Consider the following 22834-nt stretch of genomic DNA (forward strand, 5'->3'; position numbering starts at 1 on the left):
GGTAAAAGTCTCGAGGCCCTTATACGTAAATAAAAAGGGCTTATAATGCAAAGTTACCCCTTCGAAAAGCCAAGAGCCAAGCTGTAATAATTGAAAAGATTTGAAAATCTTACAACAGGTCTCAGGCGGGCCGCGTAAAGGTTGTCAAGAGCTTATGCGGGCCGCGTTGACAGAAGAAAGATATGATTTCTGTCAGAAAGATTCAGGCGGGCCGCGTAAAGGTATGATTTCTGTCAGAAAAAGTTGGCAGCAGCACTGTTCAGCCTTGTAACCGACTTAAAACCATTATTGCTCAGCATGGGCGACCCCTAATTGTCACTAGTAGACCTAGTTGTCATGATCTTATGCATCAAGAATCACTATATAAAGCCCTTGTGTTACAACTTTGTAACCACACCTTCCATCTGCATTTCTGATCATCTCTGGAGCTCAAGAGCCTTCTCTAAGCATCTCTGTTCGTTCATTAGACTTCAGTAAGTGTGCTTATCCCTTCTTAGTTAAGTTTTTGCTTAGTTTTAGCTTAAAAGTCAAACCGTCGTAATTAACGGTTGACTTAACGATTAATCAATATTGGTCCAGTGATTAGTCGAATCAAAGGTAGTTATATGTTGTTAATTATGTGGGCATTAAACCCTTAAAAGGGCACCCTCTAATTCCCGCTCTAACAAGTTCAAATGTCGGGTCAAAGTTGCTTAGAAAAAGTCAACAGAACCTTAATTTTCGGATTAATGCATAATTAACAATGTAGAAGGCATGTAACCTATTTTATCACTCATATAACTTGATAAAAGTATTATAACTGGTCTAAGCTTGTTTGATCCGACAATTTACTATTTTGACCCGGTTCGGAACCGAAAGTCGCAAAACTTTAACTTTTCCTTTGACTTCAGTTCTGACCCGATTTAGTATGACTTAGATATGCCTTAGGACTCCCTTAGGACCAGGTTACATAATGGTATGACCCTCTGTGACTGGTTCGTTGTTTGTCCGAGTCATTTGCACATTTCCGTTATATGCTTAAAAGTTGACCATAATGCCCTTTTGACCTTAAAACGAGAATTTTGGATATGTTAAAGGCGATTAACCTTAGTTACTGATTTCTAAACATGTCCCTAAAATTTCATGTCAATGCGAGGTCTAGAATAGGAGTTATGCTAAATAGCGCAATTAAGAAACTTCTATTAATTAAACGGCGCAATTAGCATAAAGCCTATCTAAACCCAAATTTCGACACCAAACCTTTTACACACTGATGTAATATAATATTTGGGGATTTTTAATTATTTTTAAACTGCTCATAACCTAAGGTTATGACCTTGATTCGGTAAATACCGAATATACCCTTTTCGGACATAAAAATGAGCTCTACATAGTATTTTGACACGAATCCAATTGCTACTGATTTTAAATAATAAATAAAGTATTTTGAACTTTATAACCTGATCAGAAAACTCAGATTTCCTGTATAACCCGGAAATCGCTTAAAACGACTTTATACGTTTGATTTTACTACTGATTTTAAATAATAAACTTTCTCTGTTCTTACGTTTGATTTTTGCTATAATATAGTGGATGTTTATAGTTATTACAGGTAACTTTGGGTATATAGTGGATTTTTTGAATTAAGAGTTCAAAGACAACCATTTGTTGAAGAGGATATAGAAACTGAAAATCATCTCAACTATACATGTACCTGGCTTTCAAACTGATGTGATCGGTTATCTGAAGCTTTTGCAAAAAACTGTTGTTGGTGCTGGATAAGTCCTTTGAGTTCTATGATGCAAATATAGTAAGTTTATATCCTTTTTTTCAGTTTTCGGCTACGTATTTATTGGTTCTTTGTATTTTTTTTTTATTTCGGTTTCTGTTGTTAATGAATCTAATTATGTATGTGATTGACAGGAAGTTAAGGATTGGTAGTGTTTGAGTTATAAATTCAAGATTATATTGAGTTGTTATTGATGTTATTAGTCTCAACTAAAGTTCGTTCATTATATTGGAATGTGTAAGTCGTTTATCCGAGTGATTGTTTTCTCAATTCTACTTAAAGGCCAGTTATGCGTGAAACAAACAATGCCACAATTACAAATTATGGTACAATTGAATCATTGATTTTTCTATACAGTTCCCTTAGTTTTGTCATTATTCAAGAGTAATATTTTCATTCGACTATTAGTCGTTAAACTTTCTTTGACCATGTGATTTTCATGTGATAAACCTTTAATATAGATGTTTATTTAGCTTCAAGATTGATTATTAACCTACAAGAGTGTTTGCGTATGCTCAGTTTTTTAGTTTCATGCGGGTGTTTAGGAGGCAAGACCATAGTAATGATTTCATTAGTACCGACTTTGTATCTGATGTCCAAGAAATTGTGAATTCCGTCCTCAAGGCCTACATCAGAGGAGAAACCGAGGTACTGGAGAAATATTGTTCCCCTGAAATAATTGAGAGATGTAAAGCCGAATATCAAGTTTGTGAGATGCAGGGCACTTTTTGTGACAACAAGGTTAGTCGTTAATTACTTATACATTCCACAAAGCAAAGAACAAATACAGTAGATTTTAAGTTAAGAACTGTGGCTGGATTTGCTAATGTCTCTAATGATGCAGATATTACATATATCTGAAGTCGACATAAGAGAGACCAAAATGATGGGCGACGGTCCTTTAATTATTGTCGGGGTACGCAATTTTTTCAATTCGATTAAAAAAAGAAAAAAAAGGTACTTAAGTTTGTACTAAGTTGGGGTAACTTTGGCTGTACAGTTTCATACAAAACAAGTGTATTATGTATGAGATAGACTTGGTGAAATAACAGAAGGAGGCAAGGTAATTTGCTACAAGTTTCATTGTCAAGAAGGTCATGCTTTCGTTGGTTGACTGTCTTTGACTTTGACCCTGTTGGTCAATGATTTGGTTTTGCAGGATACTATCCACACAGTTCATTATTTGTGGGCGATGCTGTCACACCCCCAAAATCCACCTGCAGAGTACTACCGCTTGGAGGAGTGACTGACCAGGATCCAGCCACCAATCATATTGAACAGGCATATAAGTGGTTATAAAAATCCAACCAATACAATTGGTGTTCAAACAAAACATAGTTTAAGTTGCAAGCGGAAGCATAAGATTTAAAACCAAAACATAAGTTCAATTATTTCCAAGTTTAACATGGCACGCAGCTATCCATGTCCCACAACGACTCTCCTCCGTGCAAGCTCCAGCTAAGTACCTATGGTCCTGCAAAGCATGTAGTAACGAGTCAACAACAAGTTGAGTGAGTTCACAGTTGGGTGTTTGTTTTAGTTTGTTTCGAAAACAGTTTCCTTTATCTGGCATCCTGCCGTGGGGGTTACCCCATAGTTGAAAACGTGATTTATTTATTCCCGGTTACTCTGGCAATCCAGCCGTGGGGGCTACCCCGTATTAGTTATCTGGCATTTCGGCCGTGGGGGCTACCCCATGTATACACTAGACTCGTTACCATATCGACTGCTGACTGTAGTCATGTTTATGTGCCCTGAAACTGTCAATGTCTATCATCATTGACGTGCCCCAGATCCATTAGTTCACGCCCGTCCTCTGCGGCACGGTGTGAGGTTTGTCAGACCTAAATAGCGCTATCTAACAAATGACCCGCTCGCCATTGGCCCGGCGATTAAGTCGATATAAAAGGAGGGACTTCGTGATAGAGTTTTGGTCTAGTACGAGTTATCTGTCCGTGAGGACGAGGAATTACATTCCTGAACCATTGCTGTCCTACCCAAGGAGGACGAGGAATCTACGTTCCTTAACCCCATTCCCAACCCAGGGAATCCCATGCTTTGTAGAGGGTGTGAACTCACCTTGGTTTGCTCGGCAGATACACAGAAAAGTCAATCAAGTTGTAAGTGGTCAACTACGTCCTAACATAGATACCATTCGAGTCAGGTTTGTATCCAAGTAGTGCACGTATGTTCTACACGTATTGTACACAAGTAACAATCATGGCATACATATCTAGCATGGCAGTTCAACAACAGTTCGCAACGAGTTCCACAGTAACATTCATATAATAACCAAAGTCTAAGTGTGACCCAAACAGTTGGTCTCGTAATAGCATGCAAGCCCAGAATACGCATTCAACAGTAACACAAGAAGCCCATAAGTCCGGCCCAATTACCCAAGCCCGTAGCAGTGTGGAAGTCCAAATAGTGTGTACATGCATATGGTCTCGAGTCGAGACTGTGCGGTCTCTAGTCGAGACTGTGCGGTCTTGAGTGTTGCTTACAAGATCTCGAGTCGCAACCGAGGTGGTTTCGGGTCATGCATGTATTGGTCTCGAGTCGCAACCGGACTCGCAAGCATGGTCTCGGGTCATGATGTTTGTGTGATGATCATGTGTGGTCTCGAGTCGAGACTAGGGGTTCTCGACTCGCAACCTGTGTCGCAATCTATGTTCTCGAGTTATCATGTTTATGGTCTCGAGTCGAAACCAAAGGTCTCGACTGGACACCTGCTGATCCTTCACAGTGTACTATCCAATAGAGTTTTGATTTCATGCAACAATTGTGTACTATCCACTAAACATGTTTTCTTGTCTAGTTATTAACCAAAATGGATCAAACAATCAGATTTCAAATTTTCATAACACATTCATATCATACTCAACAAGTTCTTCATATATTCAAGTCATGTTCATGTTGATCATCAAACTTGTTCATCATATTTTAGGGTTTTTAGCATTAATCATAGTCATAACATGAATAACCATCAAAACACTTGAACATAGTCATCCAATGGTTTCAAATCATCACATAACACCTCAACTCGACTCTACACTAATCCGATTAACATGATACTATCTAATACACATATGCAAGCCGATTTCATGAATATTAACAACTAATGGTTTAAATCTCATTTAAACACAAGATATCATTACCCATCATGCAATATATCCGAAATCAAAACATGTTAACTGATTATCATCATCATACACATTAAGAACATCATCATGCTATTTTATGCTAGGCAAGTAGCATCATTAGTCACATAAACACCTAGTGAGCATCTAGAAACACTAACCGATTGTGAAAGGCACCGAGATGGTAAAGAAGATGAATAAAATGGAGTGTCTGAGTGTTGGTGATGAGCTTGACCGAGTTCTTGTTGATTCCGATTTGATCCGAGAGATAGGAGGGGAGGTGATGCTCGATTCCCTAGGGTTTTAGTGAGAGAATGTGGGAGTGTGTGTGTAGGAGAGTGTGTATGGTTTGCCCAAGAAAATGGCAAAGATGGCTAGGAGTGTAATATATATACTAGTTCTACATGGTGCACCCTAATGGGTTTCGGGTGTGATTAAACGGCCCAACCGGCCCAACTGTTACTGTTCACTCGAAACCGCATGGTCTCGAGTCGTGTCCTTGTGTCTTGGTTCACATAATCACACTCATACATACAAGCATAACACATAATCATAACACCTAATCACATAGAATGTTCACTTATATCATTAAATTAACAGGTTAACTAGTCACGTAACGTTCAAGCAAGTTACATCACGATACAACGAAAGGTTCTAAATTTCGAGTTGTCACATCATCCCCAAGTTGAAAGAAATTTCGTCCTGAAATTTGATAAGCACTCACTGAGGAAGCTAGCTAAGTTGTATGGTTTTCCCGGTTTTCCTGGGGTGTCACATCCTCCCCCCGTTGATCTGGAATTTCGTCCCGAAATTCCGTAGCTTCAGCCTCAGTAGTGGTCATACTATTTGCGAACAGTTGGGGATACTTTTGTTTCATCTGATCTTCGCGCTCCCAGGTGAACTCTGGGCCGCGACGTGAGTTCCAACGAACTCGAACGAGAGGTATTCTAGTGCTCTTGAGGACCTTAACATCCTGGTCCATGATTTCAACTGGTTCCTCGACGAATCGTAACTGCTCGTCGATAGTGAGTTCCTTCAGAGGAACTATGTGGGTCTCATCTGACAGACACTTCTTCAGATTCGACACGTGAAAAACGTTGTGAACTGCACCGAGTTCTGCTGGTAAGTTTAGTCTGTAGGCCACCCTGCCTATCTTCTCAATGATTTCAAATGGTCCAACGTATCGTGGGTTGAGTTTGCCTCGTTTACCAAAACGAACCACACCCTTCCAGGGTGAAACTTTGAGTAGTACCCGCTCCCCAACCTGGAGCTCAAGTGGTTTCCTGCCCTTATCGGCGTAGGCTTTCTGACGGTCACGAGCGGCCGCCATGCGTTGTCGTATTTGAGCAATCCGTTCAGTAGTGTCCACCACGTGTTCCGGACCAGTGATTTGACTATCCCCCACCTCTGCCCAACAAAGAGGTGACCGGCATTTACGCCCGTACAATGCCTCAAACGGAGCAGCTTTAATGCTGGTGTGGTAGCTGTTATTGTACGAGAATTCCACAAGTGGCAGATGCTTTTCCCAGCTGTTGCCAAAGTCGATTACACACGCACGAAGCATGTCTTCTAAGGTCTGAATAGTGCGCTCGGACTGCCCGTCCGTCTGAGGGTGATACGCTGTGCTCATATCTAAACGTGAGCCAAAGGACTTGTGCATTGCTTGCCACAGCTCTGAAGTAAAACATGCATCTCGATCGGAGATAATAGAGGTGGGCACCCCGTGCCTCGAGACAACTTCCTTGAGGTATATTTCCGCTAGAGTGGAGAATTTATCCGTTTCCTTAATCGCCAAAAAGTGTGCGGATTTTGTGAGTCGATCCACGATCACCCAAATAGTATCGTTTCCGCGCTGAGATCTAGGTAGGCTAGTAACGAAATCCATGGAAATTTGCTCCCATTTCCATTGTGGTATCTCTGGTTGTTGAAGTAGACCTGAGGGTTTCTGATATTCTATCTTGACTCGCGCACAAGTCAAACACTTGCTGACGTAAGTTGCTATGTGGGCCTTCATGCTAGGCCACCAATACGTAGTTTTAATATCGTGGTACATCTTATCCGAACCAGGGTGTACCGAGTAGCGGGACTTGTGTGCCTCATCCATCACAAGCTCTCGTAGGTTTCCATAGAGTGGAACCCAAATGCGTCCTGTTACGTAGTAAGCACCGTCTTCCTTCTGTTCTAAGCGTTGTCTTGACCCGCATAGGGCTTCAGCCCTGACGTTTTCTGGTTTCAGTGCTTCTATCTGAGCAGCTCGTATTTGGGAAGGAAGACTAGAATGGATCGTGAGTTGTAAAGCTCTCACGCGCTTAGGCGCAGTGTCCTTTCGACTGAGGGCGTCAGCCACAACATTGGCCTTGCCCGGGTGATACCTGATGGAGCACTCGTAGTCATTCAGTAGCTCGACCCATCGTCGTTGCCGCATATTCAGTTCCTTTTGCTTGAATATGTGCTCTAGGCTCCTGTGGTCGGTGTAGATGGCACACTTGGTACCGTACAGGTAATGTCGCCATAACTTAAGTGCGAAAACAACAGCTCCCAGCTCTAAATCGTGTGTAGTGTAGTTATTCTCATGAACTTTGAGTTGGCGTGAGGCGTAGGCTATAACTTTATCTCGTTGCATCAATACACAACCAAGGCCTTGAATTGATGCGTCGCAGTAAACCACAAAATCGTCTGTGCCCTCTGGCAGTGAAAGAATAGGTGCACTACAAAGTCTATCCTTTAGGTGCTGAAAGGCTAACTCTTGTGCACTTCCCCAGCGATAAACAACGCCTTTCTGTGTTAGCGAGGTGAGAGGCTGTGCGATCTTAGAAAAATCCTTAATGAACCTCCTGTAGTAACCTGCCAATCCCAAGAATTGGCGAATTTCCTTTGGTGTGCGAGGTGCAGGCCAGTTCTTAATAGAGTCTACCTTGGATGGATCAACGTGAATCCATGGAAATTTGCTCCCATTTCCATTGTGGTATCTCTGGTTGTTGAAGTAGACCTGAGGGTTTCTGATATTCTATCTTGACTCGCGCACAAGTCAAACACTTGCTGACGTAAGTTGCTATGTGGGCCTTCATGCTAGGCCACCAATACGTAGTTTTAATATCGTGGTACATCTTATCCGAACCAGGGTGTACCGAGTAGCGGGACTTGTGTGCCTCATCCATCACAAGCTCTCGTAGGTTGCCATAGAGTGGAACCCAAATGCGTCCTGTTACGTAGTAAGCACCGTCTTCCTTCTGTTCTAAGCGTTGTCTTGACCCGCATAGGGCTTCAGCCCTGACGTTTTCTGGTTTCAGTGCTTCTATCTGAGCAGCTCGTATTTGGGAAGGAAGACTAGAATGGATCGTGAGTTGTAAAGCTCTCACGCACTTAGGCGCAGTGTCCTTTCGACTGAGGGCGTCAGCCACAACATTGGCCTTGCCCGGGTGATACCTGATGGAGCACTCGTAGTCATTCAGTAGCTCGACCCATCGTCGTTGCCGCATATTCAGTTCCTTCTGCTTGAATATGTGCTCTAGGCTCCTGTGGTCGGTGTAGATGGCACACTTGGTACCGTACAGGTAATGTCGCCATAACTTAAGTGCGAAAACAACAGCTCCCAGCTCTAAATCGTGTGTAGTGTAGTTATTCTCATGAACTTTGAGTTGGCGTGAGGCGTAGGCTATAACTTTATCTCGTTGCATCAATACACAACCAAGGCCTTGAATTGATGCGTCGCAGTAAACCACAAAATCGTCTGTGCCCTCTGGCAGTGAAAGAATAGGTGCACTACAAAGTCTATCCTTTAGGTGCTGAAAGGCTAACTCTTGTGCACTTCCCCAGCGATAAACAACGCCTTTCTGCGTTAGCGAGGTGAGAGGCTGTGCGATCTTAGAAAAATCCTTAATGAACCTCCTGTAGTAACCTGCCAATCCCAAGAATTGGCGAATTTCCTTTGGTGTACGAGGTGCAGGCCAGTTCTTAATAGAGTCTACCTTGGATGGATCAACGTGAATCCCATCCTTGTTTACCACGTGGCCTAGGAAATGGACCTCACGAAGCCAGAAGTCGCATTTCGAGAACTTTGCGTAAAGCTGTTCGGTTCGAAGGAGTTCCAGAATAAGTCGTAGATGCTGCTTGTGTTCCTCCTGACTCTTAGAATAGATCAGAATGTCGTCGATGAAGACTATAACGAATTTGTCCAGGTATGGCTTGCACACTCAGTTCATCAAGTCCATGAAAACCGCAGGTGCGTTTGTCAGCCCAAACGGCATGACCAAAAACTCATAGTGCCCATAACGAGTTCTAAAGGCTGTCTTAGAGACATCCTCTTCTCGAACTCTCAGCTGGTGATATCCCGATCTCAGATCGATCTTTGAATAGTAGCTCGACCCCTGCAACTGGTCGAACAAGTCGTCAATATGTGGTAGAGGATAACGATTCTTCACAGTCACCTTGTTGAGTTCACGATAGTCGATACACATTCTGAAGGTACCATCTTTCTTCTTCACAAATAACACTGGGGCTCCCCAGGGCGATGAAATTGGACGAATGAAACCCTTATCCAAGAGTTCTTGTAGTTGTGTAGAGAGTTCCTCCAACTCCGATGGGGCTAAACGATAAGGTGCACGAGCTATAGGCGCAGCTCCAGGAGCTAGTTCAATCTGAAACCCGACTTGGCGATGGGGTGGAAGACCAGGTAATTCCTCAGGGAATACCTCAGGATAGTCACATACAACTGGAAAATCTTCTATCTTCTTTTCTTTCTCCGAGGTGTCAGTAACAAGAGCCAAAACGGCAGTGTGGCCCTTTCGTAAGCAGTTTTGGGCCTTAAGGAGAGAGATGATGTTCTCAACAGCACTTCTCTTGTCGCCACGAATTATGAGAGGTTCACTACCGGAACCAAGAATACGAACGATCTTCTCGTTGCAAAGAATCTCTGTTCGGTGTTGGGATAACCAATCCATCCCAATGACAACGTCGAAACTACCCAAGACGATAGGAATAAGGTCAATAGAGAAGGTCTGGTTAGCGAGAACCAGTTTACAACCTTTGACTACGTGTGAGGCCTCCAAACTCTTACCATTAGCTAGCTCTACAGTGTGCTTGTTGCTCAAGGGTGTTGGAATACGCTTAAGCATTTGACTAACTTCTAGTGACACATAGCTAGTATCGGCACCCGAATCAAATAAAACTGTAACATAAAAGTCGTCGAGGAGGAACTTACCCGTCACCACGTTGGGGTCATTCCTTGCTTCACCTTGGCCAATCACGAACACCCGCCCCCTGGCACCATTGTTGTTGTTGTGGTTCCCATTGTTACCGTTCCCCTGATTGTTGTTGTTGTTGTTCTGGTTCTGGTTCAGTTGGGGACAATCTTTCTTGAAGTGGCCTTCAGCTCCGCACTGAAAGCACCCTTTGTTGTTACCCTGTTGCTGCCGCTGATTCTGTTGAGCTTGCTGACGATTCTGTTTCGCGGGGTATAAACTCCTGCAATCCTTTGCAGCGTGACCAGGCTTGTTGCACCGATGACAGTTGCCCCTGGTTCATGGCCCACTGTGGTGTAGGTTGCAGCGATTGCATTTGGGGTGATTCCCTTTGTACCCACCATGACTTTGACCACCAGACGATTGCTGACTGGGGCTCTTGTAGTCATCAGTCTTTCTCTGCTGAGACTGAGATTGCACAGAAGTTGAACCCTTGCTTGAAGCTCCATCCCATTTCCTCTTGCTGTCACTAGAAGCACCCGAAGTAGCTGTAGCGCTTATACGCTTTGGTAACTTGTTCTGCTCCACCGCCTGATCAGTAAGACGGTGAGCCAACTGAACAACCTGCTGGATAGTGGCCAGGTTTGCTGAAGTCACATAAGTTTGGATTTCTGGCACCAACCCCTTGAGAAAGAGTTCAATTCGCTTAAATGGAGGGTCCACCATAGTAGGACACAATAAGGCAAGCTCATGCGATCTCTTAGTATACGCCTCAATTTCTGACCCCGTCATCTTGAGGTTGTAGAACTCGTCTTCCAGCTTATGAATGTCATCACGACTGCAGTATTCCTCCCTGATCATTTCCTTGAAAGTTTCCCATGGGGTGGCGTTGGCAGCAACCAACCCCAGCATTTGAACTTGAGCGTTCCACCACGTGAGGGCTAAACCCTCGAGAGTACCGGTAGCATACTTCACCCTGCGCGCTTCAGGGCATTCGCACATTTCAAAGACAGATTCTAGTTTCTCAAACCAGTGGAGGAAACCTACTGCTCCTTCAGTTCCGCTAAAAGTAGTGGGTCGGCAGTCCATAAAGGTCTTAAAGGTGCACACCGGTGGCTGAGCATGTTGACCTATCGTGGGCGAAAGAAAAGACAGAGTTTAACACAAAGGTTGTTTCACGAGAGTAGGATCCTAAAGATCCTAGAATGAGTTCGGACTGCAGGATATACCTCCTGCGTATGCAGCTGCAAGTGCTGCGGCAACTCGTTCGTTGATCAGAGCCGTCAACTGGGCTTGAGTCATGTTAACGCGTCCACTCATGATCTTCATACAAGAGGGAAACATGAGTGAGAGAGGTTCGCGATAGTGCGATGACAGAAGGGAGTAAGCACACATGTGTTCAAGCAATAGTAGTTATACTAACCAATCATACCATAAGCAATGTACTATGCAACTAAGAAGTAGGCAATATATACATGGATCATATCACCTAGAATGTCGAGCCTTGCATGTGGAGTTGATATGTGTAAAATGCAACATATAAATCACATCAATTAAGGCATAAAACTAACCCTTTTTAAGTACTAATGTTGGAAAAAGAGTGTTTTTGTCTTCCTTTTGTATTTTCAGGATGAAATGAGCTCAAAATCACAAAAGAAGCAAAAAGACAACTAATTCTACCATAAATACAAGAAAAGGAACAAAAGTAGACTGCCCGGACCCTCAACGGCACCTCCCAAAGCAAAGGAGAAGATACAGAGTCTGAACACGCCCCGTGTCCAGCGAACACGGGGGCGTGCCCAGGAAGCAGCAGAAAAGACAAACCAGTAGAAGCTTCCATTGCCCACCACGGGGCCGTGTCCAGCGGGCACGGGGGCGTGGTGAAAGTACAGCAGGCGCATTAATTGTAATTGCGAATTACAATTAATGAAGAGAGAGAATGTCAGACGGGCACGGGGCCGTGTCCAGCGGACACGGGGCCGTGTCCAGCCTTCTGTTCAGCCTATAAATAGAGGAGCTTGGTTTCATTCTCTCTCATCCCTTGGCACACCACCTCTCTCACACTTCATCCATCACCCACCACCACCCTAACACCATCATCCACCACCATCATCCATTGTCCATCGTAGAGTGTGTGAGTCGTCTCGGGATCCAAGATTGATCGTAAGAGTTCTTGACAATCAAGGCCATGTTTGCCTAAGTCTCTTACATCACTTGGTGAAGACAAGTGTTTAGTATAATACTTTTTATTTTTAATCTTTTGCACTTTTTATTTGGTTTTGTATTAATGACTTTAATAACTAGTTACTTATGTTGAAGGTGATCTTTCCTTATCGTTTGTCCGTGGTGTCTTGGCATTATTTTACTGTCTATATAAAATAAAAGATTTTCACCATTCATATCTCCACGGTCTATATGGAGGTATGTTGGCTACCTGGTCGGGGGTTAAGGGAACGGTTTGGTAAGGGTCTTGCCCTTGTTCAGCGTTTAGAGGTCCTGCTTGGGACCTGGGTCAAATTTAGTAGGATCTCCTTCAATGCCCATAGGTATTGGATGGCGGGGATCCAAACTTTTTGACCCCCTCATAAGTTAACTACTATTAATACTATAACCCGGCTATTTAGGACTGTATCCCTGCTGACTCAGACTACTTAGCCGAGGGTAACGTTACCGCCAAAAGCGGGGCCTACCACAATTTGCATTAATAACTTAATTCATTATCTTTCAATAATCCGACCCTTTAGGATTATATCCTTGCTGACTCAAACTACTGGGTTGAGGGTAACGTCGCCTTCAAAAGAGGGGCCTACTACAATAACTAAGATAATCTCTTAAACAAGTGCAAAAGTGCAAAAATAATCAAAGGTTATACTAATACACGTGTCAGATCCAAGCGATTCATCTTGTCTATCTGTTTTTATTTTATTTTTATTTTCAGCATTTAGTTAGTTTTTATTTTTCTTAGTTTAAAACATTTTTCTAACTTTTTGATTTGATTAGACGTTGAGGATAAACCGGTATTAAAAGCTCTTGTGTCCTTGGACGACCTCGGTATCTTACCAACACTATACTACGTCCACGATGGGTGCACTTGCCCATATGTGTGTTTAGTGTTAGTAAATATCGTGTTTTATAAATTTAAAACTTGGCTAAAAGTGTAAAAAAAGGGGCTTAAATACTCATCAAAAATATAACACACTTCACGCACATCAAGTTTTTGGCGCCGTTGCCGGGGACACAAGGATTTTAAGAAAGTTAGGAATCAGCGGCCTAATCATATTTTTATTTTTCTTTAATTTTTTTTTTAGGATTTTTTTTAGTTTTTCAGCTTCTGCAGAGCTCAACACGGGGCCGTGCCTGCTGAACACGCCCCGTGCTCAATCATTGGAACTGGCAATCCTGTTTTAAGTCAGACAGTAGGCTGAACACGGGGCCGTGTCCACTCAACACGCCCCCGTGCCCAAGATTCAGTTGCTGAAAACAGAACCGTTAGATCCCGGCGGTTGGTAATTTCTGACACAAACATGAGTGATAGTAATTCTTTTTTACTTTCGGCACTCTTATGGTTTGTGGTGTCGAATATGTGGAGGCGAACATGAGGAATTAAAATGTTATTTTCTCACTTATAGGCCCCGCTATATAGACCCACCGATTCCTTGTAGCCTTAAGAGGGGCGAATGTAAAAATAAGCACTATTTCTCCCTCAAATGCGCCCATCCAGATATTCTAGGAGAAATGCTCCTTGACGAGTTATTTCAACTAGAAGAACTACTTCTCAATTGGTCAAAAGAACTTAGGAAGGATTTTTTAGATCCATCCCAAGATGATGACCATGAGGAAATGTTGGAACCGCATTCCAACAACCTCGTTGCTCCCGAAAATACCTTCTTACCTAGAAAAGACGTGGACGATAGTCGTCCCTGTGCCGATTGTGCCGTGAAGGACTCCCCATCGACCTCGTTCGGTGCATACATAGACCTGAGCGATTCGGCATACACCTTCTTTAACGAGAGCCCGGGAAAGGGTTAGACTTGTCCACCTAGAATGAAAATAGGAATTACCCTCACCGACAACCTCTTGCGTTCTCGCCTTAGTATAGGACAATTAAGGTATCTTAGGCACTTTGGGGTTGTTCCAACAAGTCAAGAGCCACCCGATAGGAATTAGCTCCTTAGTAAAGACAAAACTTCATAAAACAGCCCTCCGACACGGAGCCGTGCCTGGTCAACACGCCCCCGTGTTCACTCAGAAGATTTTCTGCTGATTCTGTCAGAATACGGAGAAAATGTGTCAGGATTTTCTCTGCACACGGGGCCGTGTCCAGCGGACACGGGGCCGTGTCCAGTGTGCTGTCGTTTTCTTTAAATGCAGCCTGAATCCTGCTCATTTTTTACCACTTCACCAAGCAGAGATTCCTGGGATCTTCACATATACCATCCTAGGTAAGTGCTAAAAGAAGGTTCCTAAGGACCATCTTGTCTTTTCCACTTTTGTTCATTTCTCCTTCTTCCAAAAATTTTTCAAACATCACCTCCATGGAAGCTTGGAAATCCATGATTCCAACCTTCTATGAAAAGTTTGTAAGATTTTTGGCTACGGATTCTTGTCTAAAAGTTAGTTCTATAACTTTGTTTTAAATTATCTGAGCTTAAAACATAATAAAAGTATATTAAAATAATTTAAAAACCTAGAATCGTTGGACAAAAATCCTGCAGACAGCTGAACACGAGGCCGTGCTCGCTGAGCACGGCGCCGTGTTCGAGGTACTGTTTTGCAAAAGTTTAGTTATCTTCGGCTTATTTCGCAGAAAATGGCCAGCAGAAACAGTGAGCATCTTCGAGAAATAACCGAAATGGAAGGAGGTCGTCCACGGCGGAGGATTCCCTAGTAAACTACGTTTACGCTTTAAGGGAAGCCATAGACGAGATGACGGGTGTAGAAGAAGCATTGGTGGACCGTATTAACCATCTGACGGTAGGCTTGGAGGGCTGCCTGCGAGAAGTAAACCTCCTGCACCAAAGGTTAAACCTTCTCGCTTCCCCGCCTTTGGTTCCGGTGATAACCCAAAGGGCGTGGAATGTAGTACCCGAGGTTATCATTCCAGCCGAATGGCACGCCATGCACCAAGTGCCTCAACCAAGGGTGGTGCAAGGAGTTCCGGTGAGCGCTCCTCCTCAAGACACCGAAGAGAATGAAGCTACCTTCTACCTCCCAAGGGAGATAGAAGAATGGCTTTGAGTGATAACCGAGGAGCCATAGGCTAGAGAGTGTTTCTGCATCAGGAAGCTATTCCCGAAATTTTCCTAAATAAGTAGAACCCTTATGATAACCTCATGTATCCCCTAGTTATTTAGCTAACTTTATGTAATATCTATTTTCGCAATGCTATGATGGTTTTTATGATTGATGGTTGTCTTGAGTATAAAACACACTCATGGTGGTAATGGATGAAAAAGGGAACGAGAAAAATGGAACCATGCACAAAGAACAGAGCAACCCGACACAAATCTCCATCACAGAAGGCTCAACACGGGCCGTGCCCAACCAACACGGCCCCGTGCTGAGCCCCCTGCAGAAAATCACCCAGTTCAGGTAACTGGACACGGGCCGTGTTCAGCGGACACGCCCCCGTGTCCAGGCTTCTGTTTCAATTCTCTAATTTTTGTTACTGGCACTTGACCACGGGGCCGTGCCCGGTCAACACGGGGCCGTGTCCAGGATGCCAGTAACACAAAACTTTGCTTTTAAACCCACTTTTACACATTCTAATCAACCAAAAACATTATTTTTGGACACATTGAGGACAATGTGTAAATTAAGTGTGGGGGGATGCTAAAACCTTGAAATTTTGCAAAATTCTAAACACAAGCCTTACACAAAACTCTATTGGAACCGCTAAACACCCCAAATTTTTTCAAAAACTTTTTCAGTTTTTTTTTATTTACTTGTCTTAGTTTAAGTTGGGAATAACAAGTTCTAAAAAGGTTATATTTTTACAAGTTTACAACCGATAGCGTCGTGATAAAAAAAGAACCAACATAAGAAAATTATGAAACGGCATAACAAGTCTAGTTAAAAATTTGATTATATATACTTGGTCACATTAAAAACCCATTCCCACAAAAGTGAGTTTTGAGCCTTTATTGAGCATAAAAATATACATATTTAGACTAAATGCTCATTTTTCGTTTCTTTTGTGAATAGCCGCTCGGTTCTTACAAATCTAGAACTTGCCACGACAATACATTCCCGGTCCTTACCAACTTAAACCCAAGTAAGTAAATGATGGAGGCATTAGGACTAACCATTTTCTTTCAAAACCATTATTTTTCATTTTTTATCACCTACCCAAAAATCCCCCTAGATAGCCCCTTTGAGCCTAAACCTTTCATTTCATTACCCCAAAAACCCTTTTTACCCACCAAAAACCTTTTTATTTTTCACCCTTTATTTTAGTAACAAGCTCGGTTTTTCGTAAACTCGCCTTTTCATGTGAAAAAAAAAACAAAAATTTGATGAAGTCAAAAACAAACAAAAGCTATAAAAAAAAAGCTTGTTTGGAGAAATACTTCAAAATAAAAAGTCACTAAAAACAAGGTATTTTACGAAAACCGACGCTTTTTACGATTTTCGCCCTTTTTACTAACCACTAACCCAACCACCCACCTTTAACCCAAGCCTAACCCTTCACCCAAAAGTCCTCTTGATATTTACAAAGGTAAAAAGTTAAAAAGGAGGAGGATTGATTGCTTGGCAAGCCTATGGAAGGCGTAAGTTCCGTGCCGCTCTCGAGTGATTCACTAAAATATACACCTTCGGCCGAGTGTTGAGTGATCCCCCGTGAGGTATGTGAACTTGTATATAAATGGAATTTTAATAAGGCATGCTATGCCCAAATAAGTAATTTATCTTATGAAACGTTCAAAATAAATCATAACGAATAGGATTGTAAATAAATAAAAATAAAACTTACAAAGACCTTGGATTCCCGACACTCTAGGACAAGCTAAAAACTTCTCTTCTACCTATTCCATTTGGGAGTGTAAGCCACATTTAAAGAGTTTTGCTTGAGGACAAGCAAAAGTTCAAGTGTGGGGGTATTTGATGTGTGTAAAATGCAACATATAAATCACATCAATTAAGGCATAAAACTAACCCTTTTTAAGTACTAATGTTGGAAAAAGAGTGTTTTTGTCTTCCTTTTGTATTTTCAGGATGAAATGAGCTCAAAATCACAAAAGAAGCAAAAAGACAACTAATTCTACCATAAATACAAGAAAAGGAACAAAAGTAGACTGCCCGGACCCTCAACGGCACCTCCCAAAGCAAAGGAGAAGAAACAGAGTCTGAACACGCCCCGTGTCCAGCGAACACGGGGGCGTGCCCAGGAAGCAGCAGAAAAGACAAACCAGTAGAAGCTTCCATTGCCCACCACGGGGCCGTGTCCAGCGGGCACGGGGGCGTGGTGAAAGTACAGCAGGCGCATTAATTGTAATTGCGAATTACAATTAATGAAGAGAGAGAATGTCAGACGGGCACGGAGCCGTGTCCAGCGGACACGGGGCCGTGTCCAGCGTTCTGTTCAGCCTATAAATAGAGGAGCTTGGTTTCATTCTCTCTCATGCACACCACCTCTCTCACACTTCATCCATCACCCACCACCACCCTAACACCATCATCCACCACCATCATCCATTGTCCATCGTAGAGTGTGTGAGTCGTCTCGGGATCCAAGATTGATCGTAAGAGTTCTTGACAATCAAGGCCATGTTTGCCTAAGTCTCTTACATCACTTGGTGAAGACAAGTGTTTAGTATAATACTTTTTATTTTTAATCTTTTGCACTTTTTATTTGGTTTTGTATTAATGACTTTAATAACTAGTTACTTATGTTAAAGGTGATCTTTCCTTATCGTTTGTCCGTGGTGTCTTGGCATTATTTTACTGTCTATATAAAATAAAAGATTTTCAACATTCATATCTCCACGGTCTATATGGAGGTATGTTGGCTACCTGGTCGGGGGTTAAGGGAACGGTTTGGTAAGGGTCTTGCCCTTGTTCAGCGTTTAGAGGTCCTGCTTGGGACTTGGGTCAAATTTAGTAGGATCTCCTTCAATGCCCATAGGTATTGGATGGCGGGGATCCAAACTCTTTGACCCCCTCAAAAGTTAACTACTATTAATACTATAACCCGGCTATTTAGGACTGTATCCCTGCTGACTCAGACTACTTAGCCGAGGGTAACGTCACTGCCAAAAGCGGGGCCTACCACAATTTGCATTAATAACTTAATTCATTATCTTTCAATAATCCGACCCTTTAGGATTGTATCCTTGCTGACTCAAACTACTGGGTTGAGGGTAACGTCGCCTTCAAAAGAGGGGCCTACTACAATAACTAAGATAATCTCTTAAACAAGTGCAAAAGTGCAAAAATAATCAAAGGTTATACTAATACACGTGTCGGATCCAAGTGATTCATCTTGTCTATCTGTTTTTATTTTATTTTTATTTTCAGCATTTAGTTAGTTTTTATTTTTCTTAGTTTAAAACATTTTTCTAACTTTTTGATTTGATTAGACGTTGAGGATAAACCGGTATTAAAAGCTCTTGTGTCCTTGGACGACCTCGGTATCTTACCAACACTATACTACGTCCACGATGGGTGCACTTGCCCATATGTGTGTTTAGTGTTAGTAAATATCGTGTTTTATAAATTTAAAACTTGGCTAAAAGTGTAAAAAAAGGGGCTTAAATACTCATCAAAAATATAACACACTTCACGCAAATCAGGAGTGAAGCGTCGTTGTGGACCGTTGAGCACTGATTTAAAACCAAACATAGTTTAAGTTGCAAGCGGAAGCATAAGATTTAAAACCAAAACATAAGTTCAATTATTTCGAAGTTTAACATGGCACGCAGCTATCCATGTCCCACAACGACTCTCCTCCGTGCAAGCTCCAGCTAAGTACCTATGGTCCTGCAAAGCATGTAGTAACGAGTCAACAACAAGTTGAGTGAGTTCACATTTGGGTGTTTGTTTTAGTTTGTTTCGAAAACAGTTTCCTTTATCTGGCATCCTGCCGTGGGGGTTACCCCATAGTTGAAAACGTGATTTGTTTATTCCCGGTTACTCTGGCAATCCAGCCGTGGGGGCTACCCCGTATTAGTTATCTGGCATTTCGGCCGTGGGGGCTACCCCATGTATACACTAGACTCGTTACCATATCGACTGCTGACTGTAGTCATGTTTATGTGCCCTGAAACTGTCAATGTCTATCATCATTGACGTGCCCCAGATCCATTAGTTCACGCCCGTCCTCTACGGCACGGTGTGAGGTTTGTCAGACCTAAATAGCGCTATCTAACAAATGACCCGCTCGCCATTGGCCCGGCGATTAAGTCGATATAAAAGGAGGGACTTCGTGATAGAGTTTTGGTCTAGTACGAGTTATCTGTCCGTGAGGACGAGGAATTACATTCCTGAACCATTGCTGTCCTACCCAAGGAGGACGAGGAATCTACGTTCCTTAACCCCATTCCCAACCCAGGGAATCCCATGCTTTGTAGAGGGTGTGAACTCACCTTGGTTTGCTCGGCAGATACACAGAAAAGTCAATCAAGTTGTAAGTGGTCAACTACGTCCTAACATAGATACCATTCGAGTCAGGTTTGTATCCAAGTAGTGCACGTATGTTCTACACGTATTGTACACAAGTAACAATCATGGCATACATATCTAGCATGGCAGTTCAACAACAGTTCGCAACGAGTTCCACAGTAACATTCATATAATAACCAAAGTCTAAGTGTGACCCAAACAGTTGGTCTCGTAATAGCATGCAAGCCCAGAATACGCATTCAACAGTAACACAAGAAGCCCATAAGTCCGGCCCAATTACCCAAGCCCGTAGCAGTGTGGAAGTCCAAATAGTGTGTACATGCATATGGTCTCGAGTCGAGACTGTGCGGTCTCTAGTCGAGACTGTGCGGTCTCGAGTGTAGCTTACAAGATCTCGAGTCGCAACCGAGGTGGTTTCGGGTCATGCATGTATTGGTCTCGAGTCGCAACCGGACTCGCAAGCATGGTCTCGGGTCATGATGTTTGTGTGATGATCATGTGTGGTCTCGAGTCGAGACTAGGGGTTCTCGACTCGCAACCTGTGTCGCAATCTATGTTCTCGAGTTATCATGTTTATGGTCTCGAGTCGAAACCAAAGGTCTCGACTAGACACCTGCTGATCCTTCACAGTGTACTATCCAATAGAGTTTTGATTTCATGCAACAATTGTGTACTATCCACTAAACATGTTTTCTTGTCTAGTTATTAACCAAAATGGATCAAACAATCAGATTTCAAATTTTCATAACACATTCATATCATACTCAACAAGTTCTTCATATATTCAAGTCATGTTCATGTTGATCATCAAACTTGTTCATCATATTTTAGGGTTTTTAGCATTAATCATAGTCATAACATGAATAACCATCAAAACACTTGAACATACTCATCCAATGGTTTCAAATCATCACATAACACCTCAACTCGACTCTACACTAATCCGATTAACATGATACTATCTAATACACATATACAAGTCGGTTTCATGAATATTAACAACTAATGGTTTAAATCTCATTTAAACACAAGATATCATTACCCATCATGCAATATATCCGAAATCAAGACATGTTAACCGATTATCATCATCATACACATTAAGAACATCATCATGCTATTTTATGCTAGGCAAGTAGCATCATTAGTCACATAAACACCTAGTGAGCATCTAGAAACACTAACCGATTGTGAAAGGCACCGAGATGGTAAAGAAGATGAATAAAATGGAGTGTCCGAGTGTTGGTGATGAGCTTGACCGAGTTCTTGTTGATTCCGATTTGATCCGAGAGATAGGAGGGGAGGTGATGCTTGATTCTCTAGGGTTTTAGTGAGAGAATGTGGGAGTGTGTGTGTAGGAGAGTGTGTATGGTTTGCCCAAGAAAATGGCAAAGATGGCTAGGAGTGTAATATATATACTAGTTCTACATGGTGCACCCTAATGGGTTTCGGGTGTGATTAAACGGCCCAACCGGCCCAACTGTTACTGTTCACTCGAGACCGCATGGTCTCGAGTCGTGTCCTTGTGTCTTGGTTCACATAATCACACTCATACATACAAGCATAACACATAATCATAACACCTAATCACATAGAATGTTCACTTATATCATTAAATTAACAGGTTAACTAGCCACGTAACGTAGCAAGTTACATCAAGATACAACGAAAGGTTCTAAATTTCGAGTTGTCACAGATGCAGCTTACGGAGGCAGAAGAAGGTTCTCATATGCCAGTTTGGAAGCTTAGAGATATGCAACAAGTTGGGGTCCGGGCGCTCATTTGATCATGAAATTGGTTTGATAAGGTTTGTTTACCCTTCATTGCATTTAATCATTTCGGTTGCTGGAAAAAATTTGGTTTTAGATATATATTTGTTAACTTCGTGCTGATTAATGAAGGAATGAAATGGAACATGAGTCCCTGCATCTGTTTTTTTTTTTATAATTATCATCCATTATAATGGATTTTGACTTGAGCAGTTTCTTCATGAAACGTAGTAGCAAAATAATAATGTCAAATGTGGTGTATAAAGAAGTCTTTAATGACTTGTGATTTTTGCGTTACTTCCTTTTTTCAACTCATTGTAGTTTACTAATTTATATGTTTGTGTTAAGCCACCCGCGAAACTCGCGAGATCTTAGACTAGTAACTTGATAAAAGTATTATAACTGGTCTAAGCTTGTTTGATCCGACAATTTACTATTTTGACCCGGTTCGGAACCGAAAGTCGCAAAACTTTAACTTTTGCTTTGACTTCAGTTCTGACCCGATTTAGTATGACTTAGATATGCCTTAGGACTCCCTTAGGACCAGGTTACATAATGGTATGACCCTCTGTGAATGGTTCGTTGTTTGTCCGAGTCATTTGCACATTTCCGTTATATGCTTAAAAGTTGACCATAATGCCCTTTTGACCTTAAAACGAGAATTTTGGATATGTGAAAGGAGATTAACCTTAGTTACTGATTTCTAAACATGTCCCTAAAATTTCATGTCAATGCGAGGTCTAGAATAGGAGTTATGCTAAATAGCGCAATTAAGAAACTTTTATTAATTAAACGGCGCAATTAGAGCCAACGTTTGTGATACATGATATTACAATAATATTCGGTTGAAATATATCTATCTTTTGCTTCCGCTGTGCATTTAAATATTGTGTTGTTTGACTGTAATGTTACCAACTACGTCACGATACTCCCCACCGGGCCTACCGGTGAAACGTGTGGAAATCGGGGTGTGACAGGTTGGTATCAGAGCCAACGTTGAGTGAATTAAACACTAGCCTTTTGTGTTTAATCTCAATGACACAATTGCACGTAATCGAGTCTAGACAAGAACTTAGGACGATCCCGAAATTGTTGCTTTAGTTTGTCCTTTATTGTTTGTTATTTATTTCAATTGTGAAATCAGGAAATATGCCACCAATGATCATAAGAGGAGGAAGAGGCAAAGGGCCAATCACTACCCGCAATGATCACAAGGCCAGACCTTCGCACCTACGAGCTCCTTCCACTACGATGAGTGCCGAACCTCAGAGGAACAGGAGGAACCTCTTTGAGCCCGCTAGACGGTCTATCTCACACAGTTCAACACCTTCTTACCGTCACTCCTTTGGGCCGCAT

At 42.3% G+C, this 22834-nt stretch overlaps 1 pseudogene; it reads left to right on the plus strand.

Annotated features, from left to right (window-relative positions):
* Positions 1–2299: 2299 nt before the first annotated feature.
* On the plus strand, positions 2300–21501 carry LOC110893647 (annotated as a pseudogene).
* The last annotated feature ends 1333 nt before the right edge of the window (positions 21502–22834 follow it).

Source organism: Helianthus annuus, chromosome 12 (genome assembly GCF_002127325.2).
Source record: "Helianthus annuus cultivar XRQ/B chromosome 12, HanXRQr2.0-SUNRISE, whole genome shotgun sequence".
Lineage (NCBI taxonomy): Eukaryota > Viridiplantae > Streptophyta > Magnoliopsida > Asterales > Asteraceae > Helianthus > Helianthus annuus.